Source organism: Equus przewalskii, chromosome 20 (genome assembly GCF_037783145.1).
Source record: "Equus przewalskii isolate Varuska chromosome 20, EquPr2, whole genome shotgun sequence".
Taxonomy (NCBI): Eukaryota; Metazoa; Chordata; class Mammalia; order Perissodactyla; family Equidae; genus Equus; species Equus przewalskii.
The window spans coordinates 8,894,734-8,917,298 of record NC_091850.1 but is presented as its reverse complement, the minus strand read 5'-3'; positions in this window follow the sequence as shown (position 1 = coordinate 8,917,298).

Genomic DNA, 22,565 nt, shown 5'->3' with positions numbered 1-22,565 from the left:
TGGAGATTAAACAAAATGCTACTGAACAATGATTGGGTCAACAGGGAAAGGAAAAATTAACTGGAGACAAATGAAAATGAAAATACGACATGCCAAAATCTATGGGATACAGCAAAAGCGGTTCTAAGAGGGAAGTTGTTAGAAATACAGGCCTACCTCAACAAAAAAGGAAAATCCCACGTAAACAATCTAAAAGTGCACCTGAAGGAACTGGAAAAAGAAGAATAAACAAAGCCCAAAATTAGTAGAAGGAAGGAAATAATAAAAATCAGAGAAGAAATAAATGAAATAAGGACTGAAAAACAACAGAAAAAATCAATGAAACCAAGATCTGGTTCTTTGAAAAGATAAGCAAAATTCACAAACCTTTAGCTAGATTCACGAAGAAAAAAGAGAGAAGGCTCAAATAAGTAAAATCAGAAATGGAAGAGGAGAAATTACAATGGACAGGTCAGAAATACAAAAGATTATAAAAGAATGCTATGAAAAGCTATCTACCAACAAATTGGATAATCTAGAAGAAAGGGATAAATTCTGAGAATCATACAACCTTCCAAAACTGAGTCAAGAAGAAATAGAGAATTTGAATAGACCAATCACGACTAAGGAGATCAAAACAGTAATCAAAAACCTCCACAAAAATAAAAGTCTAGGACCAGATAGCTTCCTTGGTGAATTCTACCAAACATTCAAAGAAAACTTAATACCTATACTTCTTAAACTCTCCTAAAAAATTGAAGAGGAAGGGGAGCTTCCTAACTCATTCTACGAAGCCAACATTACCCTGATAGCAAAACCAGACAAGGACAAGGACATGACAGAAAAATAAAATTACAGTCCAATATCATTAATGAACATTAATGCAAAAATCCTCAACAAAATACTAGCAAATCGAATACAAGAATACATTAAAAATATCATACACCATGATCAAGTGGGATTCATTCCAGGGATGCAGGGATGGTTCAACATCCACAAATAATCAGTGTGAGGCACCACTTTAACAAAATGAGGAATAAAAATCACATGATCATCTCAATACAAAGAGAGAAACCATTTGACAAGATAGAGAATCCATTCATGATAAAAACTCTGGATAAAAATGGGTATAGAAGGAAAGTATCTCAACATAATAAAGGTCATAAATTACAAATCCACAGTTAAGATCACTCTCAATGGAGAAAAACTGAAAGCTCTCCCTTGAAGAACAGGAACCAGATAAGGATGCCCACTGTCACCACTCTTATTTAACATAGTATTGGAAGTCCTAGCCAGAGCAATCAGGCAAGAAAAAGAAATAAAATAGATCAAAATTAGAAAGGAAGAAGTGATACTGTCACTATTTGCAGATGACATGATTTTATATTTAGAAAACCCTAAAGAGTCTACAAAAATATTTTAGAAATAATAAATGAATGCAGTCAATTTTCAGGATACAAATCAACATAGCAATATCAGTTGCATTTTTATACACTAACAACGAAGTAGCAGAAACAGAAATTAAGAATACAATTCCATTTACAATTGCAACAAAAAGAATAAAATATCTAGGAATGAACTTAACCAAAGAGGTGAAATATCTGTACACTGAAAACTATAATACATTGTTGAAAGAAATTGAAGAAGACAGAAAGAAATGGAAAGGTATTCCATTGCTCTTGGATTGGAAGAATTAACGTAGTTAAAATGCCCAAACTTCCTAAAGCAATCTATAGATTCAATGCAATCCCTATCGAAGTTCCAACAACACTTTTCACAGAAATAGAACAAAGAATCCTAAAATTTATGTGGAACAACAAAAGACCCCGAATAGCCAAAGGAATCCTGAGTAAAAAGAACAAAGCTGGAGGTATCACACTCCCTGATTTCAAAATATGCTACAAAGCTATAGTAACCAAAATGGCATGGTACCGGCACAAAAACAGATACACAGATCAATGAAACAGAATTGAGAGCCCAGAAATAAACTCACACATCTACGGACAGCTGAGTTTTTGACAAGGGAGCCAAGAATATACAATGGAGGAATGAAAATCTCTTCAACAAATGGTGTTGGGAAAACCGGACAGCCACATGCAAAAGAATGAAAGTAGACCATTATCTTACACTATACACCAAGATTAACTCAAAGTGGTTTAAAGACCTGGATATAAGACCTGAAACCATGAAACCTCTGGAAGAAAACAGAGACAGTGCGCTCTTTGACATCAGTCCTAGCAGCATATTTTCAAGTATCATGTCTGACCAGGCAAGGTAAACAATAGAAAAAATAAATAAATGGGACTATATCAAACTAAAAACCTTCTTCACAGCAAAGGAAACCATGAGCAAGACAAAAAGACAACCTAACAATTGGGGGAAGATACTTGCAAACCATATATCTGATAAGGGGTTAATATCTAAAATATACAAAGAACTCCTACATCTCAACAACAAAAAAACCTAACAACCCAATTGAAAAATGGCAAAAGACCTCAACAGACATTTCTCCAAAGAAGATTACAGATGGCCAATAGGCACATGAAAAGATATTCAACATCATTAACTATCAGGGAAATGCAAATCAAAACTACAATGAGATATCATCTCAATCTTGTCAGAATGGCTATAATTAACAAGACAGGAAACAATAAGTGTCAGAGAGGATATGGAAGAAGGCAAACCTCATACACCACTGGTGGGAATGCAAACTGGTGCAGCCACTATGGAAAACAGTATGGAGATTCCTTAAAAAATTACAAATAGATCTACCATATGATCCAGCTATCCCACTGCTGGCTATTTTTCCAAAGAACATGAAAACACAAATGCATAAAGATATAAGCACCCCTATGGTCATCGCAGCATTATCCACAATAGCCAAGACTTGCAAGCAACCTAGGTGCCCACGAAGGGACAAATGAATAAAGAAAATATGGTATGTATACATACAATGGAATTATGCTAAGTGAAATAAGTCAGAGGAAGAAAGTCAAATACTGTATGATCTCACTCATAAGTAGAAGATAAAAACTACAAAAAAAGCACACAGAAACACATTGGATTGGTGGTTACCAGAGTAGAAGTGGGGAGGCAAGAGGGCAGAAGGGGTGACTAGGCACATATATGTGGTGATGGATGATAATTAGACTTTGGGCCAAGAACATGATATAATCTACACAGAAATCAAAATGATGTACGATCAAAATTTACATAATGTTATAAACCAATGTTACCACAATTAAATAAATAGATAGATAAATAAATAAATAAATAAATAAAATGAGCTATATAACCAGATCAACTAAATTAATCATATTTAGCGTTGTTTTTTATTCTTCTGCCACTCTTGAGCTCTTAATTCTGTTTCACCTATCAATAATTTTATCAGGAAAAATATATGCCACTAAATATAAGAAATGTCTTTCTTTTACTCTCACATATAGAAAAAATTTGAGAATTAAAATCTTTTTCACTTATGACTCTACATACCTTACTCATTGTCTTCTGGTATTTAATATTGCAAAAGAAATCTGAAGTCAGCCTGATTTTTGTTACTTTGTAATTAGCCTACTTTCCTACCTTTGTGCTTGTAGGATTTTTTTTATCATGATGTTTGAAATATTTTGCAAGCATGTATTTGGGTGTAGGTCTCTTTTCATTTATTTTTACCTGGACTGCAATGAGCTTTTCCAATCTGTATCCATAGATGAGAGATTTGGGACTGGCTTAGGGGGCACTAGGGAAGCTACTAAAATTTCAGTGGCAGAATGAAAACTAGAAGGAGGATGTGACTTGGAGGCGGAGCTTAAGTTTCCCCCAAGGGAATCTGATAATAGAAGAGGAATTCATATTTTTTAATTTTAAATTTCAGGAAGTTCATATTGCTAATTTTATATTATTTTACTACGTTGTCATCTGGTGACCTCCTTTTTCTATGAACTCAGTTGGACCATGTTACTGACCATAAGTTAAGATAGGAAGTAGAATTAGAGGTGAATTCTTGGCCTAGGGTTTAAGGAAGCCTCAAATTACTTAGGTATTGTTTTGGTTTTGATCATTTTAGAAGTTTCAGAGGACGACTCCAATAGGAAGGAGTAGTGGTAAAAATTGAAGAAGCAACCAAGAAAGTTACAGATAGGAATTCTCTGATATTCCTTTAATCTCTTTCTCTCCAAAGGAAATAAAATCATAACTTTCGTAAACCAGTGGGAAAATTTTAAGACCATTAATTTAGATTAAAAAAAAACTAAAAAAAGAAAGAAAGAAAAAAAAAAAAGCATAGGAATGTTGGCCTCCAGAGAGAAGAAATTGAATGCTCTTCTCCATTCCTCTTCCCAAAACACACACATTTCATGCCATCCTCAGAAAAATGACTATTACCATTGACCAAGCATAGGGACATTTAATTGGTCACTATACCTGGTTAAAAGTTTAAACAGATATGTGGACACTTTCATCATCTCTCATATTACCATGTGACTAGATTATTAAACAGGCCTGTGCTGGCCCAGCCACCCTTCATTTTTTCTCTCTTTCTCTCTGGCTTTTTCAGACTCTTTTCCAAGACTGTGGAGAATTAAACATTAGCTGGAGCTTAATCCCTTTACTGTGCTGTCTCTTTCTTTCACTCTCATGGTCTCACAAAGGTTATATGGAGCATCTAGAGCAGTTTTCCTCTTCATATAATCATTGTTCTTCGAGTGTCTACTATATGCACAATGCTAGAAATCTGGCAGGCATTTTCTGAATATATTTTAAAATAATAAATGAATGAATAAGCCTATCATCAGCTCGATTTTCATTTGAGACTCTTGAACCACTTGAGGCTTTTCCTGGATCTAAAACTATCTTCTTTTCTTTCTTCCTTATCCTGTGTGTGTGTGTGTGTGTGTATGTGTGTGCTTATGTATGATATTCTAATGTTTTTCAGTTCCTCTGAAACAAAATAATAATTTTCACTAAAAACACAGAAAAGCAGATTAAAAGATAATAGTAATCAATCTTTCTTACTATACATCTTATGTGTCAGAAAAAAAACCAAAAATTATTTGTGGGTAGAAAGCAAAAATTAAAACTGGAAAAGAATTTACAACAAATATAGAAAAGTGACAATATTCTTACTAACTAATTCAGAACAACCAATTTTTTAAATCATAAAGATACTTGAACTACTACAGATAAGTGGGAAAAGGAGATAGAAGGAGAATCTACAGAAAAATACAAGGGGGTTAGAAACATGAAAAATTTTCAACCTCACTAGTAATCAAGGAAATTCCAAATAAAATAGAAAGCAAATTCCTATTGTCTAGGTTCATTAATTGGAACAGATGTACCTCCCTGGTGGGGGAGATTGATAGTAGGGGAGGCTATGCATGTATGGGTGCAAAGCATATGGGGAATCTCCGTAACTTCCTCTCAATTTTGCTGTAAATCTAAAACTGATCTAAAAATTAAAGTCCCTTTAAAAAACTCCTATTGTCAAAATAGCAAAGATAAATTTAAATGATAATATTAAACGCCTGTTCGGTTTCATAAGTTGAAAACAATCTGATGGTTGCAGTTTAATTAATCTGACAGAACTTAGAGAACATTTGCTAATACTTATTAAGGATCTTTAGGATATTTATGGTCTTAAAGGACTATAATGGACCAATGTCTTTAGGACTCTAGGGTCTTAAAGGTAGGCCCTATTTTAAGAATGTATCATAAAGACGCACTGTGAAATGAAGACAAATACCTTTACTACATGGTTATTTACAATGTTGAAACATTTGAAAACTCTGTAAGCATTTGGAAAATTAACAAGTAATTATTGTCATCCATATAAGAGAATATTATGTCAATAAAATGATATTTTAAATAATTTTTAACAACAAAGAAAATGCAAAGATAAAATGAAAAGTAAGGCTACAAAACATATATATATAAAACACAATGTTAACTATGTAAAATAAAGTGTACAAAAAAATTTTTTTAATGTTCAAAAAAAGATTACAGGGGGCCAGCTGGTGGCATAATGGTCAAGTTTGCACGCTCTGCTTTGGCAGCCCAGGGCTCACAGGTTCAGATCGTGGGCACGGACCTGGCACTGCTCGTCATCAAGCCACACTGTAGCAGCATCCCACATAAAAATATAGAGGAAGATTGGCACAGATGTTAGCTCAGTGACAATCTTCCTCAAGCAAAAAGAGGAGATTGGCAACAGATGTTAGCTCAGGACCAATCTTCTTCACCAAAATGAAAAAAAATTAAAAGATTACAGGAAGATACACCAACATGTTACCTCTGTTTCTGGGTGTTAAGATTATAAATAATGATTTTCTTTTTCTTTTATGCCATCTAACTTTTTAACTATGAGCATGTTTTACTTATTTTAATTATAACAATTTACTGGTAGGTTATTTTAAGTTTTCTATATTGATAGAATAATTCCTTTCCAATCCTATTCTTTTTATTTCTTCTTACATTACCATAATGGCTATATCCCAAATTCAATGTTGAATTGAAGTAGTGATAGCAGGCACCCTGGTAGTTTTTCTCATCTTAAAGGGAATGATTTCAGGGTTTCATTAATCTTTCTTCTATTTCCTAGATTGCTCATAGACTGTTTATGTTGAACGGCTGCCAATTTTTATCAAATAGTTTTATCTGTTAAAGTCATCATACAGTTTTTCTCCTTTCAGCCTTCATCTTTCAAAATATGAAAAATTACTTTGGTTTTCTTATATTAAACCAACCTTTCATAGAAGAAATGAACTCAACTTGGTAATGATATATTAACATTTTCATACATAGATTTCGATTGCTAATGCTCGGTTTAGAGTTTTTGCATATACACCAATGAGTGGGATTGACTTGTAATTTTCCTTTCTTGTACTATTCTTGTCAAAATTATGCTAGTGTCAAGCTAAGTCAGGAATATTCCCTCCTTAACTATATTCTGGAACAGTTTGCTTAAGATTGGAATTATTTTTTGCTTAAACGTTTGATAAAACTTGCCTGCAAAGCCATCTGGGGTTTGTATTTTTCTTTGTGAAAAGAATTTTGTCTTAACTTCTTAACATAAGTTTTTCTAAGAATTTTTCTATGTCATCTAATTTTGGAGTGTGTTGGAATAAAGTTGTTCCTAACAGCTTCTTACTGTCTTTATGTCTTCAACATCTGTAATAATGATCTATTTATTAGATCAAGAATATTGTTTATACATTTCTCCTCTCTAATTCAAGTTTGTCAGAGGTTTATGAAACATATTAATCTTTCAAAAATCCAACCTTAGTCTTGTTGATCTTTTCTATTCTCAGTTTGTTCTTATCTTTATTATTTTCTTCCTCATATTTTTTTAGGTATTTTTCCTGCTATTCTTTTTCTAACATCTTGACTTGGATACTTAACTCATTAATTTAGCCCTTCTTCTGTTCTTATTTAAACAACTAAAGTTCTAAATAACCCTCTAGATACTACTTTAGATGGATCAAACAAATTTTGATATATACTACTTTAATATCATCTAATATAAATACTTTTAAATTTGAATTATGAGTTACTTGACATATAATTATTAGAAGCATGCTTTTCATCAATTTCCAACATACGAAATTTTCTAGTTATCAATTTGTAATTCTAACCTAACTGTTAGTCAAAGAATACTGGAGTCAAAGAATAAAGTTTGAATGCTTCCAGTTCTTTGAAAATTGTTGACACATGATTTATGGCCCAGCATGGAGTTGATTTTCCTAAGTGTATATATTTTGTAGCTTTAGAATCCAGGGCATATGTCAATTCATTGTCCTATATAGATCTACACTACTATTGAATATTTTAACAGTTTGATCTACTAATTATTGAGGAAGGTATGTTAAAATCCTCCATTATAGTTGTGGATTTGTCTATTTCTCCTTGTAATTAAGTCAATTTTTATTTTATATATTTTGAGGTTATGTGAACAAATAGCTTCCTAGTAAGTTACAGTTTTTACCATGAAGGAGTGACTCTCATCTGACATTAGTGCCTCTTATTTATCTTATTTTTTGTCTTCAAATAATTCCTCTTATTTTAAAGTCTGTTTTTTCCAATATTAACATATCTATTAACATAATTTTGGTTATTATTTTCATGGAATATGTTTTCTCATCTTTTAACTTTCCACCTTTTTCTATCTTTATATTTAAATGCATCTCTTATAGAGGAGAGAACACATCCAAAATCATTTTACAATGCCAGCATTACCCTGATACCAAAACCAGACAGGGAAACCTCAAGAAAAGAAAATTACAGGCTAATATTCCTGATTAACATAGATGCAAAAATCCTCAACAAAATATTAGCAAACCAAACTCAACAATACTTTAAAAAGATCATATGCCATGATCAAGTGGGATTTATTCCAGGAATGCAAGGATGGTTCAACATCCACAAATCAATCAATGTGATACACCACATTAACAAAATGGAGAATAAAAATCACATGCTCATCTCAATAGAAGCAAAAAAAGTATGCAACAAAATTCAATATCTGTTTATGATTTTTAAAAAACTCTCAAAAAGTGGGTATAGATGGAATGTACCTCAACACAATAAAGGCAATATATGACAAGCCCACAGCTAACATCATACTCAATGGTAAAAAGCTGCAAGATTTTCCTCTAAGATCAGGAACAAGAAAGGATGCCTACTCTTGCCACTTTCATTCAACATAGTATTGGAAGTCCTAGCCAGAGAAATTAGTCAAGAAAAAGAAATAAAAGCATTGAAATTGGAAAGAAAGAGGTAAACTGTCACTATTTGCAGATGACAAGATATTATATATAGAAAACCCTGAAGATTCCATCAAAAAAGTGTTAGAACTAATAAATGAATTCAGTAAAGTTGCAGGACACAAAATCCAAATGCAGAAATCTATTGCATTTCTATACACCAGTAATGAACTATCAGAAAGAAAAATTAACAAAACAATCGTATTTACAATTGCATCAAAAAGAGTAAAATACCTAGGAATAAATTTAACCAAGGAAGTGAAAGACCTGTACACTGAAAACTATAAGACATTGATGAAAGATGTTGAATAAGATGGAAATAAATGGAAGGATATTCCATGCTCATGGACTGCAAGAATTAATATTGCTAAAATGTTCATACTACCCAAAAAATCTACAGAGTCAATGCAACCCCTATCAAAATTCAAATAGCACTTTTCACAGAAATAGAACAAATAATCTTAAAATTTATATGGAACCGTAAAAGACCCCAAATAGCCAAAGCAATCTTGAAAATGAAGAAGAAAACCAGAGTCCTCACATTCCCTGATTTCAAACTATATTACAAACCTATAATAATCAACACAGTATGGAACTGGCATAAAAACAGATATATAACTCAATGGAAGAGAATACAGAGCCCATAAATAAACCCATGCATATATGGTCAATTAATTTACAACAAAGCAACCAAGAATATACAATGGGGAAAGAACAGTCTCTTCAATAATGGTGTTGGAAAAACTGGACAGTCACATGCAAAAGAATGAACTGGACCAATATCTTACACCATACAGAAACATCAACTTAAAATGGATCAAAGACTTGAAAGTAAGATTAGAAACCACAAAACTCCTAGAAGAAAACATGTGGTAAACTTCTTGACATCCATCTCGGTGATGATGTTTTGGGTTTGACACCAAAAGCAAAGGCAACAAAAGCAAAAATAAACAAATGGGACTACATCAAATTAAAAAGCTTCTGCACAGGAAATGAAACCATCAACAAAATGAAAAGGCAACCTACTGAATGCGAGGAACTATTTGCAAATCATATATATGATAAGAGGTTAATATCCAAAATATGTAAAGAACTCATACAACTCAACAGCAATAAGCAAACGATCCAATTAAAAAATGGGCAAAGGACCTGAATATTTTTCCAAAGAAGACATACAGATGGCCAACAGGTACATGAAAAGGTGCTCAATATCACTAATTATCAGGGAAGTACAAATCAAAACCACAGTGAGATATCACCTCACACATATTAGAATGGCTATTATTGAAAAGACAAGAAGTAAATATTACCAACAAAGTGAAGAAAAGAGAATCCATGTGCACTGTTGGTGGGAATGTAAATTGATGTAGCCACTATGCAAAATATTTTGAGGATCCTCAGAAAATTAAAAATACAACTACCATATGATCCAGCAATTCCACATCTGGGTATTAATCCAAAGAAAATAAAAACACTAACTCAAAAAATATATACACCACCCTGTTCATTGCAGCATTATTCACAGTAGCCAAGACATGGAAACAACCTGTGTCCATCAATAGATGAATGGATAAAGAAAATGTAATATATATATATATATACAATGGAGTATTTAGCCATTAAAGAAAAAGAAGTCTTGCCATTTGTGACAACATGGATGGAACTTGTGGGCGTTATGCTAAGTGAAATAAGTCAGACAGAGAAAGACAAATACCCATGATCTCATTTATATGTGGAATCTTAAAAAAACAAAAACAAAACAACAAGCTCAGAGATACAGAGAACAAATTGATGGTTGCCGTGGCAGAGGGGTGAGGTGGGAAAAATGGGTAGAGGGAATCAAAAGATACAAACTTCCAGTTATAAAATAAATAAGTCCTGGAGATATAATGTACATTTTGGCAACTATATTTAATAATACTGTATTGTATATTTGAAAGTCACTAAGAGAGTAGATCTTAAAAGTTCTCATCACGAGTAAAACATCCTATAACTATGTATGGTGACAGATGTTAACTAGACTGATTGTGGTGATCATTTTGCAATATATACAATTATCAAATCATTATGTTGTACACTTGAAACTAATATAATGGATGTCAATTATACCCCAATAAAAAATCTAATAAACAAATGTGTCTCCTATAGACAGCAATTTTTTAAGCTTTTTATTTTGAAATAATTAGAGATTTACAGGAAGTTGGAAAGGTATTACAGAGAGGTTCTGTATGCCTTCACCCAGTTTCCCCTAATGGTTACCTCTTACGTAAGCATAGTCCAATACCAAAACCAGGAAACTGATATTGGTACATTGTGTGTGTATAGATCTATGTCATTTTATCACATGTGTAGTATTGTGTAACTACCACTGCAGTCAAGATACAGTACTATTCCATCATCACAAACATCAAAGCAGCCAAATGAACAAGATGACTTATCCAAGTGATGTTAGTTTGTCAGTGCTGCCCTCTCCCCTCTCCACTGTTGGTATGATGACTTATAAATGAAGTGGCCATGTAGGCAGATATGGTATAGGACTACATTTAGGAGTGTCTGGTTCTAGGGATTCAAATGAAGTCATTAGGACCCTGTCTCTGCTTCCCTCTACGTTGGCTTTATTGTCAGGCAGGCTTTCTCTATGTGGTACATAAGAGGGCTATAGGAAGCTTCTGGCTCCCATCACCTATACAGCTAGTGATTCCAGAGAAAAGAGTTAAGCCCTCTTTACCCCAGTCTCCAGGCTAAATACTAAAAGGTCACTGAGTCATGTCCCTACCTTTGGACCAGTCACTATTTCTAGGAGATGGATGCTTTGAATATCCAGACAGGGTTGCAGGTCCTCCTTTATGGTGGGGAAGTGGGACCATATAATTGTAGGTCCTCCCCCCCCATCACCACCAGAGTCATATGGAGAGGAAGAGACTCAGTTTCTACAACGAAAAGAGGTCTTCTGTCATCAGAAGAGGGGGCAGGCAGAAACAACAAAACTAGCGATTTTAATACACGGCTTGAGTGGAGAATCGCAGTTCTAATATGTTCTCCTGGAGAATGATCTATTCTCAGGGCTTAAACTTTCACTTCTACCAGGAGCATCCTCAGACATACATCTTGAGCTCTAATCTCTTTACTGAATTCCAGATCTGGCATTTATAATTATCTGCATGACTTCTTCCCTGAGATGTCTCATTATCACCTCAGTTTAACACGTCTAAATCCAAGGTAATTATTTTTCCACCAAACCAGCTTCTCCTCTGGATTTTGGGATATCGGGCAATGGTCCCTTTATTATTCAGCCTCCTAAATATAAAACTCTGGAGACATTCTTAATACTTCCTGTTAAGTATTCCTTTGTAATGTCTTTCACAATTCTTCCTTTCCTTTCCCAAAGCTACTTTTGAATTCCAGGCTCCATGATCCTATGGCAATAGTCTTTTTCATTCTAATCTCCACCTTATCCAGTCTATACACTGATACCAGATTAATCTTTTCAAAATATTGCCAGACTTTCACTCCCCAAATAAAAGGTAAAATCAATTTTCTCTGTTGTTTATAGAATACAGCCAGAAATACTTAGCCTGGTATTTCAAGATCTCTGATAATCTGGTTCCAATTTTCCAATCTACTCGATTATTATTTATTTATACAAACCCTCTGATCCAGCCAAACTGATGTATTTATCATTCTCCACACAACTATGTACATGTGAGCTCCCCTTTTGAGCTTTTGTTCATAGATTCTCCTGCTGTGAATGCTTCCCTCATTCTTTTCTCCATATTTAAGTCCCACTTCTTTTCTCTAAGACCCACTTCAAATTTCATTTTTCTCTGACGCTTTTCTTCACAACTTCAGTAATAAGCTGGCTCCCTCCTCTATGTCCTCCTCTATGGCCCACTCCTCATTTAGTAACAAAATGTGCGTCCCTCCCTTTTATAGTCAAATAAGTCACTGTGTGTGCCACAAGCTGACTCATCTACTCCCAGCTCCCAAGACACCGCTCTCTAAGGCAGGTAGTGAGCTAGAAATCTCCGCATCTAAAATCAGCCTTGTTGGCAAAGGCCAGATGCCTGGTGTGAATGAGTTTGTACATACATGTGGTCAATGAATTGTAGCCTTTCTCTGTTCCCAAGAGTGCTGTCAATGATCCATATCACTGAACTTCTGCTTTAAATTTTTCTTCAGCTTTCTAGTTCCTTCTGGGAAATGGAGCCCAGCTCTGTACGTCAGACTACTTCTCTGTGACCCCAGAATCTTGTTGAGCTCAGGTCAGTCTGCTTCTCTATTTCCATGTCTGCTGGGAGACTACTCACTCCCAACAAATTTCTCTCACAGATGATACTGCCACCCTATATATTGCTTGCCATTTCTACTTCTGTTACTGTCAGTTCCTCTTAGGAAAAGATTTACCTTATTTGTCTTTGTATCCCCAGCAACTAGTACATAATACTAAACATGAGTCTTGTTTCTTGAACCCAAAAAAAATCTCCACTAACTAAATTAGACCTCCATGAACATTTGTTCTAATATGAATCATGACAATTTTGTCCTGTCTCTGGATGTGACATAATGGACAGTTATTTCCCTACAAAAGCTCAGTTGTCCAGGGGCTGGCCCCGTGGCCGGGTGGTTAAGTTGGCGCGCTCCGCTGCAGGCGGTCCAGTGTTTCGTTAGTTCGAATCCTGGGCGCGGACATGGCACTGCTCGTCAGACCACGCTGAGGCAGCGTCCCACATGCCACAACTAGAAGAACCCACAACGAAGAATACACAACTATGTACCGGGGGGCTTTGGGGAGAAAAAGGAAAAAATAAAATCTTTAAAAAAAAAAAAAAAAAAAAAAAGCTCAGTTGTCCTTATTCCAGTCCTGTCTAGACTTTCTTCTTCCTCTTCTTTATCAGTCCATATTACTAATTTCCCAGAATGCCTCATGGTCAGGCATAAGTTATGACATTTAGCATTTGCTATCTTAGACTGATGTCTGTTTGGATGGCTCTGAGAGTGGAAACTATGTCATCTAATTTACTTGACTCCCTCTTGCACAGCCTAGTTCCCTGAAAACACCAAAGGTGATAAAATTTTGTTGATGATGATCTGAGTTTATTGCATAAAACTGATGTGCTCCATTGTCTTTTAGTCTTGTAAAGAAGAATTATCTATCAATTATTCAATATTACTTTCTCATTCCTCAATATATCCCTGGATTGTGCCAAATTCAGATACTTCCTCCAGATGTGGATTTCTTGGTCTACTTAATTAAGAACTTTTTGATAACTTTCATTGCAATCATAACTACACAGTAACAAGAAAGATTAGATTTGTAAAAAGGAGGGCGTTATTAGCTTATTTTAATGTGCAAAAAAGTAGTCAAATAATATTTAAACAAAGCCCTTTCCTTTTGATATTTCTGGATATATCAACCTTTATTTCTGTCTTAACGTTTTCTCTCTCTTTCAGACCTGGTCTAAAAGCCTATTGGTACATTTTTTCTCTTACTAGTATTATCATATAAGATAAGAATTATCTTATATCTGTCATTTGGATCACAAAGTCAATGTAGATTATTAAAGAAATTTAATTTCAAAAGTAGTAGTTAGTGCCTCAATGTATCAGTTAAATATAATATGAAGATATAACAAAGTTTCTTTTACTTTTAATCAGGTTTCTATTAGAGACCTTATTATAGAGGTTAGTTTCAATTATCTTGAAACAAAAAATGATTGTGTACATCTTTGAGGGAAGGAGGAAGGAGCTAAATTACTTTTGCCTGGAAGGAAAAAACCTGAAAGGTGACTTGATATGATTCTTTAAGGATGTAAGGGTTACTGTCACAAGGATTGTGGCCTCATTTTACCCATGGTTGTGCAACAAATCTGTACAGCTGGTGACGGACTCTGCACTGGCAGTTTTGAAAAAGCCAGAGGTACTGAGGATGCATTTGCTGCCAAACTGAAAGTCAGACCTCCTCTCCTTCTGCCAGACTACCAGAACAGAGACATCAGATAAGTCCTTCCAACTTCCACAGAAATGGAGAAAGGACAGAATGAGCCAGACTGAAGGGGCTAGAATCCATCCTGGTCTGACGTTGAAACCTCCATCTCACAACCCTCTGGAAGGGCCATCTTATTTCCCAATTCCCTCAGGGAGGAAAAACCCTGGATCCTCTATGCCTTGGAGTTAAGAGACACTCTCTCATCCTAATTCTTTCTCCATTTCTGTCAGAGTTTAAAAGACTTGGCTACACCATCACTCTCCAAAGCCAGTTTTTATTTTAACTCATCTATTTTTCTTCAAGTCTGGCAACAAATGCTATTTATTTCCTATATTCACTAAGGAAATGGAATTAAATTGCTCCAGGAAGAAATTTAGAACATACATAAAGAACAATGTCCTGATTGCAAAGTTTGTTGGATGCTAGCACAAGTTATTGAGAGGAATTGTAGAATATTTTTCCAGAACTAGCCTTGAGGAAAAAACACAAGCCAGGTTCTAAGCTGGCATCTCTAGTGGGAGACTCCGAATGTCCCTTACCCCCACTCAGATGCATCAGAATTTCAGTAATTCTATTGAAAACTCAAGAGTTCAAATGCCACAATCCTCAAAGCCAGCTAATGGTATTATTTTGCAGCCCTTTTTTTACTCAATAGATTATTTTACTAACATATTTTTAGGACCTAGCTACTGTAAATCTGGATTTTATTTTCAGTGTTGAACTGAGATCAACAACCCTGAATTTCTATTAAGGACCCTTGAAAAGATTGTCTAGACTCTTTTGATTTCCAAAAAATCAGTAAAGTTCCATTCATTTGCACATTAGACTACATTTTTTCTTCTCTCCTCTGATGTCTCTTTCCTATAATTATACCTTTTTATTAAAGTAACATCTATCTTTGCTTATCACTGGCTCTTCCCTTCTTTTTCAAATATATCCCTTAAAAGGCAAATGCATACTTACCAGAAGCTACTGTTCTGTAACAATTGTCCTATCTCTTTCCTTGCCCTCATATAGGTGCCTATCTGCTTCTTCCACTTCTTATCTTCATTGTTCACTTACAACTTAGATTTTACTCCTTCCATTAATTGGATAAACACAACTTTGCACAATGCTACAAGGTATTTTTCTGAGTCCTTTTTCTCCTTGATACCTCTAGGACAACATACAGCTCACTCCTTGAAGTGGATCTGCCCTTTGCTCTGTGATGCTGCATTCAGGGATTCTTCTTCCGTCTTTTTGGCAGTGGCTTCTCCATCCCTCTGCTGACTCTTTGCCTCATGCCACCTCTTCTCTATTGACATGCCTCAGGACTTAATCCTGCCTCTGCCTTTTTTCCTTTCTACACTTACTCCTTCCTGGAAACACATCCATCCTCAAGGCTTCATTGACCACTTTTTGCTTCTGACTGCTAAATTTACATATCCATATCTGCTATCTAGTCTACTATTTTTGATTGTCCAAGTCCATCAGGGAAAGCTCCATTTTATAATTTCTCAGACTGGAAAGTTTGAATTCATTTTTAACTCTTTTCTCTCATCACTACTCTGCCTATTTTCCCCAATAGTAAGCAATTTGGAAGCCCACTCTTTCACAGATGGGTTGCACCCACTCAGGGTTACTCATGTGAGCAGAAGGCCTAGGTCCATGATGGGCAGAAGGATAGGGTGAGTGTGGAGGGGATCATTACCAGTCTAGAGAGTATCAGTCTGTAGAGATTCTTTGCTAAGAGGGATTAAATCAGTGGAAGCCTGGGAAGACAAATTGGGAGGCTGAGAGGTAAGAATATAGCATCAATATCAGAGAAATGCAAATCAAAACTACAATGAGATATCATCTCACTCCAGTCAGAATGGCTGTAATTAACAAGACAGGAAACAACAAATGTTGGAGAGGATGTGGAGAGAAAGGAACGCTTGTACACTGCTGGTGGGAGTACAAACTGGTGCAACCACTATGGAAAGCAGTATAGAGGATCCTCAGAAAATTAAGAATAGATCTACCATATGATCCAGCTATTCCACTGCTGGGTATTTATCCAAAGAACTTGAAAACACAAATGCATAAAGATACATGCACCCCTGTGTTCATCGCAGCCTTATTCACAATAGCCAAGACTTGGAAGCACCCTAGGTACCCATCCAGGGATGAATGGATAAAGAAGATGTGGTATATATACATAATGGAATACTACTCAGCCATAAGAAATGATTAAATCCAGCCATTTGTGACAACATGGATGGACCTTGAGGATATTATGCTAAGTGAAATAAGTCAGAGGGAGAAAGTCAAATACCGTATGATATCACTCATAAGTAGAAGATAAAAACAGTGACAAACAAACACATAGCAACAAAGATTGGATTGGTGGTTACCATAGGGGGAGGGGGGAAGCAGGAGGGCAAAAGGGGGATTAGGCACACATGTGTGGTGATGGACTATAATTAGTTTTTGGGTGGTGAACACGATGTAATCTACATAGAATTCGAAATACATTACGATGTACTTCTGAAAGCTATATAATGTTATAATCCAATGTTATTGCAATAAAAAAAGAAAAACAAAAAAAATTAAAAAAAAGAATATAGCATCAAGATAGAAAGTCAAATGGCCACAAATTTAAAAGTTTAATGATATCAAATTGACCAGCGTGTGGGGAAACAGGTACTTTCATAAACATCCAGCATATATGTATTTGATACAGCCACTTTAGAAAGAAATTTCAGTGTCTCTGACAAATGTAAATGCATATACTCTCTGACCTAGAGATTTCCCTTCTTCGTATATACTTATGAAATATATACCATCATATGAAGAAAGCGGCATGCTTAAGAATTTCATTGCAGCATTGTTAATAATATTAAAATATTGGGAATAATCTAAATGTCTCAACTAGGGAATGGTTTAGTAAACTGTGATATATTTATTATTCTAAGATACTACACAGAAGTACAAGATTGACGTAGATGTGCACTAATACAGAAGTCTCTCCAAAGACACAGTGTTGAGGAGAACGAAGAAAGGCATTTTGCAGAACAACACATATCATTCTTAAAAAAACACACACATACACAACTCTAAAACACTACAGGCATTTTCAGGGAGATGTGAGTATACAGTGGTGTAACGGAAGATATACACAGCAAGCTGATAAGGATTATTTCTGAGGAGGCAGGAGGGTACTAAGGCTGGGATGGTGGTCAAAGAGGACTTAATCCTTATCTGCAATGTAATTTTTTAGAATAAGAAAAAGTTACGTTTGTATTAATTGTGGATTATTAGAAAGATAGAAAGGAAGAGGAAAAAAAAGAGAGAGAGAGAATGAGAAATAGCAAAGAGAAACCAGAGAATGAAGCAAAGGTAGGAAATGAGGCTGGGCACAGAAGGATCAAAGGACAGTTAAGAAGCCGAGTCTACAGACTCAGCCTGTCCACTGCAGTGTTCCTCCAATGCATGTTTCAGCATACTGGGCAGGCCGAGAAGTGTCCGTAAAGGAACCAAATTGTGTTAGAAGGAGTGACCATTGCAGACAGGGTTGGTGGGGACAGCAGAAGTAAATAGGGCCAGCAAAACAGTGGCTGACTAGTGTCTGGGTATTGTGTGGTGCAGATTAAGTTCAGACCAAAGTTGTGGTTGGCTAGAAAGAGGTCTAGTCAATGGGCAAGAGGTCTCAGTAGAATCCATAGACAAGGCAGTCAGGATTTTGGCCAATGGGTACATGTCCTGTGTACTTAGAAGGCAGGAAAGACTATATAGAGTCAGAGTTAAATGCAAATTTCAGGGATAATAGTCAAGGAGCTTTGTTATTTCCATGGGAGTTTGAAATACCTGTTGGTTTTTACCTTGGATAGTTCATATTGTTTTTTTAGTTAGCCCTGTTATGAAGTAATTCTCTAACCTTAAAACTCTCTTAAATTTTTCCCTGATTCTTAAGGACACAGCTAGGTTCCACCTCCAATTGGGTTATTATAGTAGCATAATAAATGGCTTCACTATCTCTTCATTCCAATGCATCCTATTCATCACTGCCAAATTAATTTTATTAAAGTATCACTTGCCTCTTATTAATTCACTTAATCAGGAAATGGCAGTGGCCCTCTTTTGCCCATGGTCTATCCTAACCCAGCATCAGGATCAGACTCCTTTGTTTTGCTCTAAAAGCTCTACATCATGTGAACCATGTCATTCTTAGCTACTATTAACTCCCGTTCTACCCACAACTTGGATCATTTATTCCTCAGAACATTGGAGTTCAGCCCCCAACTCCACTCCTTCAAAAGTATAGGAAGTCAGTGGTGGACATCAGATTAGTCCTTTCGTGCATCTACTTCCCAATGTGGCCTCAAATCATGTACATTATTATCATCCAAAGAAAATTGTTAAGTTATCCCTGCTTCTCACCTACTGTCCTCCTTCCATTCCTAAACCAAAGGAACTGGGTCATTTATCCTACTTCTGTGACCTCAGCCATGCCACTTTCACACTACCTCTCTTCCTTTTCTTCAATTCAGGTCAGGCTGTTCGTGAACTCCACTCTTGTGCCTTTGCCAACTCCTGAAAAACTCTCCCCACTCCTCCGTCTATCCAGATCCTACAAATACCTACCTCAGGTTGCATCTCTATCATGTAGCCTTTTCTAGTAACTTCAGCTTACAGAGGTTGATCCCATCAGTAAATTCCTGCAGTATCTACATATATCAGGGGAAACCAGTGATACATATTTTATTCTTCTTCATGATTTCATGTGTGTGTGTTCATCGCCACAGCATAAGCACCTTTGAAAGAAGAATCATATATTTAATTTTATTGTATTCTCTCTAGTCTTTAATGCAATGCCTTGTTCACAGTGAACAGTGAATAAACACTAGGTGATGGATTGATTTGATGTATCCTATACTTGTGTACAAGTATTCTCTGCGTATCGTATTAATCAGGACTCTTTTGGTTGCAAAAGAGGAGTTAATGATAATAACCAAAATCAAACTGACATTTAAAAAGGATTTGGTTCATCTAACTGAAATTGTAAGTGTAGTCTGACTTAAAGCAAAGCTGGATTCATCTGTTCAGATAATATCATTAAGAATCAATCTTCCTCCAATTGCATCAAAAAGAATAAAATACCTAGGAATAAATTTAACCAAGGAGGTGAAAGACTTGTACATTGAAAACTGTAAGACATTGATGAAAGAAATTGAAGAAGACACAAATAAATGAAAAGATATTCTGTGCTCACAGATTGGAAGAATTGATGTTGTTAAAATGTCTATACTACCCGAAGAAATCCACAGATTCAATACAATCCCTATCAAAATTCCAATGGCGTTTTTCACAGAAATAAAACAAAGAATCTTAAAATTAGTATGGAACCACAAAAGATCCCAAATAGCCAAAGCAATCTTGAGAAAGAAGAACAAAGCTGGAGACATCACATTCTCTGATTTCAAACTATATTACAAAGTCATAATAATCAAAACAGTATGGTACTGGCATAAAAATAGATGCACAGATCAATGGAACAGAATAGAGAGCCTAGTAATAAACCCAAACAAACATGGTCAAGTAGTTTACAGCAAAGCAGCCAAAAATACAAGATGGGGAAAGAACAGTCTATGTAATAAATGGTGTTGGGAAAACTGGAGAGCCAGATGCAAAAGAATGAAACTGGACCACTATCTTACACCATACAGAAAAATCAACTAAAAATGGATCAAGGACTTGAATGTAAGACCTGAAACCATAAAACTCCTAGAAGAAAATACAGGTGTCAATCTCCTTGACATCAATTTTGGCAATGATTTTTAGGATTTCAACCAAAAGCAAGGGCAACAAAAGCAAAAATAACCAAGTGGGGCTATGTCAAACTAAAAAGCTTCTGTACAGCAAACGAAACCATCAACAAAATGAAAAAGCAACCTACTGAGTGAAAGAAAGTATTTGCAAATCATGTATCTGATAAGGGGTTAATATCCAAAATATATAAAGAACTCATATGACTCAGTAGCAAAAAAACAAACAACCCAATTAAAAAACGGGCGGAGGATCTGAATAGATATTTTTCCAAAGAAGACATACAGATGGCCAACAGGTACATGAAAAGGTGCTCAACATCACTAATCATCAGGGAAATGCAAATCAAAAACACAATGAGATATTGCCTCACACATATCAGAATGGCTATTATCAAAAAGACAAGAAATAACAAGTGTTGGTGAGGATGTGGAAAAAAGGGAACCTTGTACACTGTTGGTGGGAATGTAAATTGGTGCAGCCACCATGGAAAACAGTATGGAAGTTTCCCAAAAAATTAAAAATAGAACTATCATACAATCCAGCAATCCTACTTCTGAGTATTTATCCAAAGGAAAAAAAAACACCAACTCAAAAGATATATCCATCCTCATGTTCATTGTAGCACTATTTACAATATCCCAGACATGGAAACATCCTAAGTATTCATTAATGAATTAATGGCTAAAGAAAATGTAGTGTATATATATGTACAATAGAATATTATTCAGCCATAAAAAAGAATGAAATCTTGCCACTTGCAACAACATAGATGGACCTAGAGGGCATTATGTTAAGTAAAATAAGTCAGACAGAGAAAGACAAATACCATATGATCTCATTTATACGTGAAATCTTTTTCAAAAAGAAAAAATCAAGTTTATAGATACAGAGAACGGATTGGTGGTTCTCAGAGTCAGGGGATGGGAGATGGGTGAAATGGGTGAAGGGAGTCAAAAGATACAAATTTCCAGTTGTAAAATAAATAAGACCTGAGCCCTAATTATGAAGATGGGTGCATAGAGCTGTTTGTCCTAACATGACCTTGTGGATGGAGCCAATGGAGCCTCAGAAATCAACCCTCTGGACCAATGACCAATTGCTTTACTTGGCTCCCTTACAGTGCAGTTCTCTGGGACATGCTCAGACTTTCTGGCCATCAGCGAGCAATTGTCAAGATTTGTCAAGATTCTGGGACAGGTTTCATCATCCCTAATTCAAGTTTGCATGGAGCAAGAAATAGACTCACTTAGAAACAAAACAAAAATAAATAAAAGGCCCTGGGGGTATAATGTACACTTTGGCAACTATAGTTAATAATACTGTACTGCATATTTGAAAGTTGATAAGAGACTAAATCTTAAAAGTCTCATGACAAGAAAAAAATTCTATAACTATGTATGGTGACAGATGTAACTAGACTTACTGTGGTGATTATTTCACAAAATATTCAAATGTCAAATCATTATGTTGTACACCTGAAACTAATATGATGTTGTATGCCAACTATACCTCAATAAGAAGAGAATCCAACTTTCTCCATCTCTCCATTCTGATTTCCTCTGGGTTGGCTTTCAGGCAGCCTGTTGACTATGAGTCCAAAGATGGCCACCAGAAACTCCAAGATTTCTTCTTCTCACCCTAGGAACTCAGTGGAAAGAAATTCTTAATATTAGGTTGAAATATAAGAAAGTGCCATTTATGTAGGTCAAAAAATTTTACACAATGGCAATTTCATATGTTTCAACCTAATAGTTCCAGAAAAAGTTCCAAGGCCCAAAGTTCATTGGTTCAGCTTAGACTTCACGCCCCTTATTAAACCAATCATTGTGGCAACTAGAATGTAGTATTACTCTTATTGGCCAGGTCTGAGTCATATGCCCACCCATGAGCCATGCAGCAAAAAGTAAGATTGATTCCTCAAAGGAAATTTAAAGTGCTATCATCACAAAAGGGAGAATAAAAACAGAGGAGGCAAAACACCAGATGCCCACGGTGCATAGAATAGACATCAAATGTGGAAACTTCCCATAAAGGTAATAAAGCCTAAACTTCAG